Here is an 11,393-nt window from a genome sequence, read left to right on the forward strand (position 1 = left end):
CGAGTCCTTGCCGTACCACCTGAGTTAGCTAAACCCGGCTATACCAATCTGGGACCTTTCTTGTTGGACATTTCCTGTGTGTTGTTTTGATCGACTTGTTAGCTACTGTTAGTTCTGAGCAAATTTAGCCCTTATGAGACAGGGGAAAGCATTACTTCTTGAAAGCATATTTTAAAACATTTTACTTATAAAATCTAAACATACGCAAGAGTAGACTGTACGATGAACCTACGTATATGCTCATCGTAGGTACTATTCAGATTTTTTTTTTTAAGTTTGGCTTTTCATTGTTCTAGAAAAATGTCCATTTTATTTAGACGTTCTAATGTATTTCGTCAGAACTGTGCATATCTTTTACCATATTTTTAATTTATTTCATCTGTTGTTACATCACTTTATTTATTCTAAACATGCATTTGAGTTTTCTTTGTCCTTTGATTAGTCTTGTGGGTAACTATTTTACTGGCCTTTTCGAAAATTCTGATTTTGCTTCATAACTTTTTTCATTCTTTCCTGATTTATTCAATAGAAAGTTTAATTCATTTATTTTTATTTAAAAATAAAAAGATGTAAAACTGTGAGTTTCCTCTTTTAGAATACCTTTGCACACAGTCTTCAGGACAATGTAATATTCTCATTTTCCTTAATTCTTTAGTTTGATTGACGGTTTTCATTTCCTCTTTGAATTGAGAATTATTCAAATATCGAGCACCTGTTTTGTCCCAGGCACTGTATTTGGTACTTGGGAGATACTGGCAAGTAAAGCCAGACAAAACCCCTTCTCATAGATGTCAGTGAGAGAAGACATACAATTATAAACCACAACAAATGAAAGTGTCTGAAGAAGTACAAAATATGATTCTATGAATGTATACTAAAAGAGCCTGATCTAACTTGGGGAGGAAGTCATCCGCCAAGGAAATGATTCAAATTAAGATGAGAAGTTAATTAGGGAAAGTCTGAAATCTGGCTTTCCTAACAGGGTCTTCCCGATTACACTTTTCTTCCTGTCATGTCACCACACTCTACCAATTCTTACAAGAATTGTGTGCCTTTTCAATTGTATGTTCACACTGCCATCCTCTCTTCCAGTTTGAATCTGCAGAACTCAGCAGTGATTTACTGTTTACCTCATTTGCTCCCCAGTTAAGAACCTAGCCTTAGATAACCTGTCTTCTTTTAGTCTACTCAATTCACTGTTTCCTTGTGATAACAGATTTAGACTGATAATCTTAACATGATTGATAAATTTTATTTTTATCACTCCTCTATTTCTCTTAGAATAGTTGGAGTTAAAATATGAACTCTGAAATTTGGGTTAAAATATAAAAATATTTAATAGATTACAACTGCCTTCATTCAAGGCATCCAAGACCCTAACCTCAATTTCTGACATTCACCCAGTTGCCCATTGTTTCAGAACTTTTGCACATCTCCAGGCTGATGTAGTTGGGTAAGTGGTTTTCTCTACCTTCTTCTCCAAAGCACAGGAGCCCTAATCCTTACTAGTCCTGAAACGTGATTATTATCCTTAGTCTCATTGACAGATGTTGGAATAGAGGTAATGAATGTTATCTTGCAGCTAGAATAGATGAGTTCTGTTCAGTTCAGTCCCTCAGTCGTGTCCGACCCTTTGCGACTCCATAAATCGCAGCACGCCAGGCCTCCCTGTCCATCACCAGGCCTCCCGGAGTTCACACAAACTCATGTCCATCGAGTCGGTGATGCCATCCAGCCATCTCATCCTCTGTCATCCCCTTCTCCTCCTGCCTGCAATCCCTCCAAGCATTAGGGTCTTTTCCAGTGAGTCAACTCTTCGCACGAGGTGGCCAAAGTATTGAAGATCCAGCTTCAGCATCAGTCCTTCCAGTGAACACCCAGGACTGATCTCCTTTAGGACGGACTGGTTCAATTTCCTTGCAGTCCAAGGGACTCTCAAGAGTCTTCTCCAACACCACAGTGCAAAAGCATCAATTCTTCGGCACTCAGCTTTCTGCACAGTCCAACTCTCACATCCATACATGACCACTGGAAACACCATAGCCTTGACTAGACGGACCTTTGTTGGCAAAGTAATGTCTCTGCTTTTCAATATGCTGTCTAGGTTGGTCATAACTTTTCTTACAAGGAGTAAGCGTCTTTCAATTTCATGGCTGCAGTCACCATCTGCAGTGATTCTGGAGCCCCCCAAAATAAAGTCTGACACTGTTTCCACTGTTTCCCCATCTATTTCCCATGAAGTGATGGGACCAGATGCCATGAGCTTAGATTTCTGAATGTTGAGCTTTAGGCCAACTTTTCCACTGTCTTCATTCACTTTCAAGAGGCTTTTTAGTTCCTCTTCACTTTCTGCCATAAGGGCGGTGTCATCTGCATATCTGAGGTAATTGATATTTCTCCCGGAAATCTTGATTGCAGCTTGTGCTTCTTCCAGCCTAGCGTTTCTCATGATGTACTCTGCACATAAGTTAAATAAGCAGGGTGACAATATACAGCCTTGATGTACTCCTTTCCCTATTTGGAACCAGTCTGTTGTTCCATGTCCAGTTCTAACTGTTGCTTCCTGACCTGCATATAGGTTTCTCAAGAGGCAGGTCAGGTGGTCTGGTGTTCCCATCTCTTTCAGAATTTTCCACAGTTTCTTGTGATCCACACAGTCAAAGAATTTGGCATACTCAATAAAGCAGAAATAGATATTTTTCTGGAGTTCTCTTGCTTTTTCCATGATCCAGCAGATGTTGGCAATTTGATCTCTGGTTCCTCTGCCTTTTCTAAAACCAGCTTGAACATCTGGAAGTTCACGGTTCACATATTGCTGAAGCCTGGCTTGGAAAATTTTGAGCATTACTTTACTAGCATGTGAAATGAGTGCAACTGTGCGGTACTTTGAGCATTCTTTGGCATTGCCTTTCTTTGGGATTGAATAGATTCAAACCCAAATTTCTATGGCTTCCAGCCCATTTCCCCTCCTTTTCATTATGAAAAATTCCAAACATATGCAAAATTAAAATAGTATGGCGAACCTTCCTGTACCCATCTCCTGCTTCAGTAACCGCCGTTTTTGTTTCTAGTATTCCCACCCCATTTAATTTTTAAACAGCCAATTTAAATCCCCTCAAATGCACAAATCATATATTATAGTTTTTGACACTTGGATACCCTTTGTAATCCATACCTCTCTAAAGGTATAGAACTTTTCCATCACCACAGAAATTCCCTAGAAAATCCCCACCCCACACCAGAGGAAATCACTATTCTAATATTTCTTCACCTTAGAATAGTTTTTGACTGTTTTAGAACTTCATATAAATTATCATATAGTATTTACTATTTGTGGCTAGGTTTTGCTGAATAGATCAATTCTTTCCTTTTCATATTGCTGAGTAGTATGCCTTTGTTTAGTCATTAGACATTTGGGTTTCCAGTCTGAGGCTATTATAAAAAATGCTGCTATGTATATTTTCTACAGGTCTTTTTGTGGAATTTATTTTCATTTCTCTAATGTAAATATGCAGGCATGAAATTTCTAGGTTAAAGAGTAGGTGATTATAATAGTCAAAACGTTCCCCCAAAGACTACCCATTTTACTGTGTCCAAGTCAGATACTCCACATCTTTTCACACGTTTGGTTGTTAGTCTTTTTGATTTTATCCATTCTGATGGAGGTGTAGTGATAGCTCATGGTTTTAATCTGTGTTTTCCACTGAGCATTTTTCTTGGGTACACTGGTTAGGTATTTGTCCTCCTTTAAGAATCATCTGTTCTAGTACTTTTTTTGGTCTTTGTATTATTAAATGACCTAAATCAAATCCCTTGTGATTAAACAGTAGAGTGACAAATAGATTTTAGAGACTAGATCTGATAGACAGAGTGCTTGATGAACTATAGACGGAGGTTCGTGACATTGTACAGGAGACAGGGATCAAGACCATTCCCATGGAAAAGAAACGCAAAAAAGCAAAATGACTCTCTGAGGAGGCCTTACAAATAGCTGTGAAAAGAAGAGAGGCAAAAAGCAAAGGAGAAAAGGAAAGATATAAGAATCTGAATGCAGAGTTCCAAAGAATAGCAATGAGATATGAAAGCCTTCCTCAGCGATCAATGCAAAGATATAGAGGATATCAACAGAATGGGAAAGACTAGAGATCTCTTCAAGAAAATTAGAGATACCAAGGGAACATCTCATGCAAAGATGGGCTCGATAAAGGACAGAAATGGTCTGGACCTAACAGAAGCAGAAGATATTAAGAAGAGGTGGCAAGAATACACAGAAGAACTGTACAAAAAAACATCTTCATGACCCAGATAATCATGAAGATGTGATCACTCACCTATAGCCAGACTCCTGGAATGTGAAGTCAAGTGGGCCTTAGAAAGCATCACTACAAACAAAGCTAGCGGAGGTGATGGAATTCCAGTGGAGCTATTTCAAATCCTGAAAAGTGATGCTGTGAAAGTGCTGCACTCAATATGCCAGCAAATTTGGAAAACTCAGCAGTGGCCACAGGACTGGAAAAGGTCAGTTTTCATTCCAATCCCAAAGAAAGGCAATGCCAAAGAAAGCTCAAACTACTGCACAATTGCACTCATCTTACACGCTAGTAAAGTAATGCTCAAAATTCTTCAAGCCAGGCTTCAGCAATACATGAACCATGAACTTCCAGATATTCAAGCTGGTTTTAGAAAAGGCAGAGGAACCAGAGATCAAATTGCCAACATCTGCTGGATCATGGAAAAAGCAAGAGAGCTCCAGAAAAACATCTATTTCTGCTTTATTGAGTATGCCAAATTCTTTGACTGTGTGGATCACAAGAAACTGTGGAAAATTCTGAAAGAGATGGGAACACCAGACCACCTGACCTGCCTCTTGAGAAACCTATATGCAGGTCAGGAAGCAACAGTTAGAACTGGACAAGGAACAAGAGACTGGTTCCAAATAGGAAAAGGAGTATGTCAGGGCTGTATATTGTCACCCTGCTTATTTAACTTATATACAGAGTACATCATGAGAAACACAGGGCTGGAAGAAGCACAAGCTGGAATCAAGATTTCAGGAAGAAATATCAATCATCTCAGATATGCAAATGACATCACCCTTATGACAGAAAGTAAAGAGGAACTAAAAAGCCTCTTGATGAAAGTGAAAGAGGAGAGTGAAAAAGTTGGCTTAAAGCTCAACATTCAGAAATCTAAGCTCATGGCATCCGGTCCCATCACTTCATGGGAAATAGATGGGGAAACAGTGGAAACAGTGTCAGACTTTGTTTTGGGGGCTCCAAAATCACTGCAGACGGTGATTGCAGCTGTGAAATTTAAAAGACGCTTACTCCATGGAAGGAAAGTTATGACCAATCTAGAGAGCATATTGAAAAGCAGAGACAACAAAGGACCTTGCCAACAAAGGTCTGTCCCAGTTCAGTTCAGTTCAGTCGCTCAGTAGTGTCTGACTGTTTGCGACCCCATGAATCGCAGCACGCCAGGCCTCCCTGTCCATCACCAACTCCCAGAGTTCACTCAGACTCACGTCCATTGAGTCAGTGATGCCATCCAGCCATCTCATCTCGGTCGTCCCCTACTCCTTCTGCCCCCATTCCCATCCAGCATCAGAGTCTTTTCCAATGAGTCAACTCTTTGCATGAGGTGGCCAAAGTACTGGAGTTTCAGCTTTAGCATCATTCCTTCCAAAGAAATCCCAGGGCTGATCTCCTTCAGAATGGACTGGTTGGATGTCCTTGCAGTCCAAGGGACTCTCAAGAGTCTTCTCCAACACCACAGTTCAAAAGCATCAATTCTTCGGCATTCAGCCTTCCTCACAGTCCAACTCTCACATCCATACATGACCACAGGAAAAACCATAGCCTTGACTAGGCGGACCTTAGTCGGCAAAGTAATGTCTCTGCTTTTGAATATACTAATTAGGTTGGTCGTAACTTTTCTTCCAAGCAGTAAGCGTCTTTTAATTTCATGGCTGCAGTCACCATCTACAGTGATTTTGGAGCCCCCCAAAAATAGTCTGACACTGTTTCCACTGTTTCCCCATCTGTTTCCCATGAAGTGATGGGACCAGATGCCATGATCTTCGTTTTCTGAATGTTGAGCTTTAGGCCAACTTTTTCACTCTCCACTTTCACTTTCATCAAGAGGCTTTTTAGTTCCTCTTCACTTTCTGCCATAAGGGTGGTGTCATCTGCATATCTGAGGTTATTGATATTTCTGCTGGAATCTTGGTTCCAGCTTGTGTTTCTTCCAGTCCGGCGTTCTCATGATGTACTCTGTATATAAGTTAAATAAGCAGGGTGACAATATACAGCCTTGATGTACTCCTTTTCCTATTTGGAACCAGTCTGTTGTTCCATGTCCAGTTCTAACTGCTGCTTCTTGACCTGTGTACAGATTTCTCAAGAGGCAGGTCAGGTGGTCTGGTATTCCCATCTCTTTCAGAATTTTCCACAGTTTCTTGTGATCCACACAGTCAAAGACTTTGGCATACTCAATAAAGCAGAAATAGATGTTTTTCTGGAGCTCTCTTGCCTTTTTCATGATCCAGCAGATGTTGGCAATTTGATCTCTGGTTCCTCTGCCTTTTCTAAAACCAGCTTGAACATCAGGATGTTCACGGTTCACATATTGCTGAAGCCTGGCTTGGAGAATTTTGAGCATTACTTTACTAGCGTGTGAGATGAGTGCAATTGTGCAGTAGTTTGAGCATTCTTTGGCATTGCCTTTCTTTGGGATTGGAATGAAAACTGACCTTTTCCAGTCCTGTGGCCACTGCTGAGTTTTCCAAATTTGCTGGCATATTGAGTGCAGCACTTTCACAGCATCATTTTTCAGGATTTGAAACAGCTCAACTGGAATTCCATCACCTCCACTAGCTTGGTTCGCATCGATGCTTTCCAAGGCCCACTTGACTTCACATTCCAGAATGTCTGGCTCTAGATGAGTGATCACACCATCATGATTATCTGGGTCGTGAAGATCTTTTTTTGTACAGTTCTTCTGTGTATTCTTGCCACCTCTTCTTAATATCTTCTGCTTCTGTTAGGTCCAGACCATTTCTGTCCTTTATCGAGCCCATCTTTGCATGAAATGTTCCCTTGGTATCTCTAATTTTCTTGAAGAGATCTCTAGTCTTTCCCATTCTGTTCTTTTCCTCTATTTCTTTGCATGGATTGCTGAAGAAGGCTTTCTTATCTCTTCTTGCTATTCTCTGCAACTCTGCATTCAGATGTTTATATCTCTCCCTTTCTCCTTTGCTTTTTGCCTCTCTTCTTTTCACAGCTATTTGTAAGGCCTCCTCAGACAGCCATTTGGGTTTCTTGCATTTCTTTTCCATGTGAATGGTCTTGATCCCTGTCTCCTGTACAATGTCACGAACCTCATTCCATACTTCATCAGGCACTCCATCTATCAGATCTAGGCCCTTAAATCTATTTCTTACTTCTACTGTATAATGATAAGGGATTTGATTCAGGTCATACCTGAATGGTCTAGCGATTTTCCCTACTTTCTTCAATTTGAGTCTGAATTTGGTAATAAGGAGTTCATGATCTGAGCCAGTCAGCTCCTGGTCTTGTTTTGGTTGACTGTATAGAGCTTCTCCATCTTTGGCTGCAAAGAATATAATCAATCTGATTTCGGTGTTGACCATCTGGTGATGTCCATGTGTAGAATCTTCTCTTGTGTTGTTGGAAGAGGGTGTTTGCTATGACCAGTGCATTTTCTTGGCGAAACTCTATTAGCCTTTGCCCTGCTTCATTCTGGATTCCAAGGCCAAATTTGCCTGTTACTCCAGGTGTTTCTTGACTTCCTACTTTTGCATTCCAGTCCCCTATAATGAAAAGGACATCTTTTTTGGGTGTTAGTTCTAAAAGGTCTTGTAAAAGGTCTGTCTAGTCAAGGCTATGTATCAATGTGAGAGTTGGACTGTCAAGAAAGCTGAGCACCAAATAATTGATTCTTTTGAACTGTGGTGTTGGAGAAGACTCTTGAGAGTCCCTTGGACTGCAAGGAGATCCAATGATTCCATCCCAAAGATCAGTCCTGGGTGTTTATTGAAAGGACTGATGCTGAAGCTGAAACTCCAATAATTTGGCCACCTCATGTGAAGAGTTGGAAAAAACGCTGATGCAGGGAGGAATTGTAGGCAGGAGGAGAAGGGGACGACAGGATGAAATGGCTGGATGGCATCACCGACTCAATGGACATGAGTTTGAGTGAACTCCGGGAGCTGGTAATTGACAGGGAGGCCTGGTGTGCTGTGATTCATCGGGTCGCAGAGTTGGACACGACTGAGCGACTAAACTGAAGAGTTCTTTTTTTTTTTTTTTTTGGCCTCCTTGTGTAGGATCTTAGTTCCCCCACCAGAGATCTATCCCAAGCCCCCTGAAACGGAAGCGCAGAGTCCTATCTACTGAGACCAACAGGAAATTACCCTGAGTTACAAGAGTTCTTTATATATCCTGGAAACAAGTTTTTTTTGAGCCAGTTTTCCTTTGGCAAATATTTTCTCCCACTCTGTGCTTTATTTTCTTAATGGTATTTTTAAAGAGCATTGTTGTTATTCAGCCACCAAGTCATGTTCAACTCTTTGTGACCCCATGGACTGCAGCATGCCAGGCCTCTCTGTCCTTCACTGTCTCCCAGAGTTTACTCTAACTTATGTCCATTGAGTCAGTGATGCCACCCAAATAATCTCACCCTCTGTCCCTCCCTTCTCTTGCCCTCAGTCTTTCCCAGCATCAAGGTTTTTTTCCAGTGAGTCGGCTCTTTGCCGCAGGTGCCAAAGTATTGGGAGTTTCAGCTTCAGCATCAGTCTTTGCAATGAATATTCAGGGCTGATGCCCTTTAGGATTGACTGGTTAGATCTCCTTGCTGTCCAAGGGACTCTCAAGTCTATTCCAACACCACATTTGAAAGGCATCAATTCTTCAGCAATTTTCTTTATGGTCCAACTCACATCTGAACAGGACTACTGGAAAGACGTTTGACTATATGGATCTTTGTTGGCAAAGTGATGTCTCTGCTTTTTAATACACTGTCTAGGTTTGTCAAAGTTTTTCTTCCAAGAAGCAAGCGTCTTTTAATTTCATGGCTGCAGTCACCATCTGGTTTTGGAGCCCAAGAAAATAAAATCTGTCGCTGTTTCCACTTTTTCCTCATCTATTTGCCATGATGGGATCAGATCCCATGATCTTCCTTTTCTGAATGCTGAGTTTTAAGCCAGTTTTTCACTTTCTTCTTTCACGTTTATCAAGAGGCTCTTTAGTTCTTCTTCAGTTTCTGCCATTAAAGAGGTGTTATCTGCATGCTGCTGCTGCTGCTAAGTCACTTCAGTCGTGTCCAACTCTGTGTGACCCCATAGACGACAGCCCACCAGGCTCCCCCGTCCCTGGGATTCTCCAGGCAATAACACTGGAGTGGGTTGCCATTTCCTTCTCCAATGCATGAAAGTGAAAAGTGAAAGGGAAGTTGCTCAGCGACCCCACGGACTGCAGCCTACCAGGCTCCTCCGTCCATGGGATTTTCCAGGCAAGAATACTGGAGTGGGGTGCCATCGCCATATCTGAGCATAAATTTTGTATTTTGATGAAGTCTAAGTAATCAATCTTTTTCCTTAATGTAACTGCTGTCTTTTGTATAGTAAATCTTTACCTACCCTCTAGGTTACAAAGATATTCTCTATTTTTCTTAAGTTGTACAGTTTTAGTGTTTTTATTCAGGTTTATAATCTACCTTTAACTAATTTTTGTGCACAGTATCAATTAAGGGTCAAGGTTGACTATTTTCCATACAGATATTCAGTTGTTTTCCTCATAATTTACTAAACTCTACCCCAATTTTTATTTGAAAAAATTTAAATCTTGTGCCCTTCCCACAGATTCATTGGTCCATAGATTCACTGGTTAACATTTTTTCATATTTGCTTTATCTATGTAGACTTTTATTTTAAAGCTAAACCATTTCAAAGTAAAGTACAGACTTCATGACCTTTCATTTCTAAATATTTCAGTATGTTTCCTACCCAGAACACTCTCCTACCCAGCCACAATACCAGTATCACACCTAAGAAAATCAGCATTAATTCCACCATACCAATTTACATACTCTGCCTCATGCCAGAATTTCATAGGAATTGTGTTAAACCTATATACCAACATGGGGGGAGAATTTAAATTGTTACTGTGTTGAATCTCTAATTAATAAACATGGTGTCTCTCCCCACTTATTTTGCTCCTTTGGTTTCATCAGCATTTTGTAGTTTTCTGAATAAAATCTGGTACACATTTTGTTAGGTTTACACTCTCACATCAGTTCATTCTGCTCTACTGAGGTATAAGAATAAAAGAGGTTTTGTTAGGTAAACAATTATTCTTTAGAACACTTGAACTAGCATAAATCAAAACTTGAGGCAGAGTCTGATATCTCTACGCCTCTTACCAAGTGATGCCAGGCCAGTTTCATGGTCAGCTCCTGCTGTTTGCGTTGGATACAGGATCAATACCCGTCTCTGATTTAAGCCAGAATGTCCTGAACTTAAGATTAGTTATGGTGTATTAAGATCAGTTATGGTGTATTATATTTACACCAAATACAAATTGTATGACTCCCATCCCCAGCTCTTGGGGCAGCATATGTAAATACATATAAGAAACTCACCAGACGAGTCAGATGATCAACCAGGTTTGGGAACTGCTAATCTACGTCTCGCTTCCTCTTAGAGCCACATTCTCCCTTTTGGTTATCTATTTATGAGTCCTAGACACTAGTCAATTTGGCACAAACGCTGATTCACAAACATGCACTCATCGTTTGCAGGCCTTGCTCATGCTGATTTCTTAAACTTGTAGTGCGTTACCTTTCTTGATCTCTGTCTTTGCAAATTCAATGCATTACCCAGACTCCAGCTCAAATACTACTTCCTCAGAAATCTCTTAGCTGAAAATAGTTCCTTCCTACTCAGATTACCTGTATTTTTTAATGTATTTAAAAGACATATTTATTGTATTTTCCCTACTAGAAGGGCTAGATAAGATCTCACTCATTTTATAGTCCCCAATGTATTCAGTGTTCGCTGTGTGCCAGATACGATGCTAAGTCTTTACATGCTGCAACTTATGAGATCAGGTTTACTGAATGAGAATTAATAAACCAGAAATGGCTTCAAAGTAAAATAACAGCATAATATTACTTTAGAAAACATTCTTGCTTTGTTCACCTAATTAATTGTAATATTTAAAAAACACTAAATTTTATGATGAGGAGTTACGTATCTGGCTTACAAATATATCAGGACTTTCTATTTTTATAATTTTAAGATTTTAGAGTACTTATGATCACAGGAAAAAAGAATAGAAAATTTAACTTCTTATTATATCATAGAGGGGCATTCC

The sequence above is a fragment of the Capra hircus genome, chromosome 5 (genome assembly GCF_001704415.2).
Source record: "Capra hircus breed San Clemente chromosome 5, ASM170441v1, whole genome shotgun sequence".
Classification (NCBI taxonomy): Eukaryota; Metazoa; Chordata; class Mammalia; order Artiodactyla; family Bovidae; genus Capra; species Capra hircus.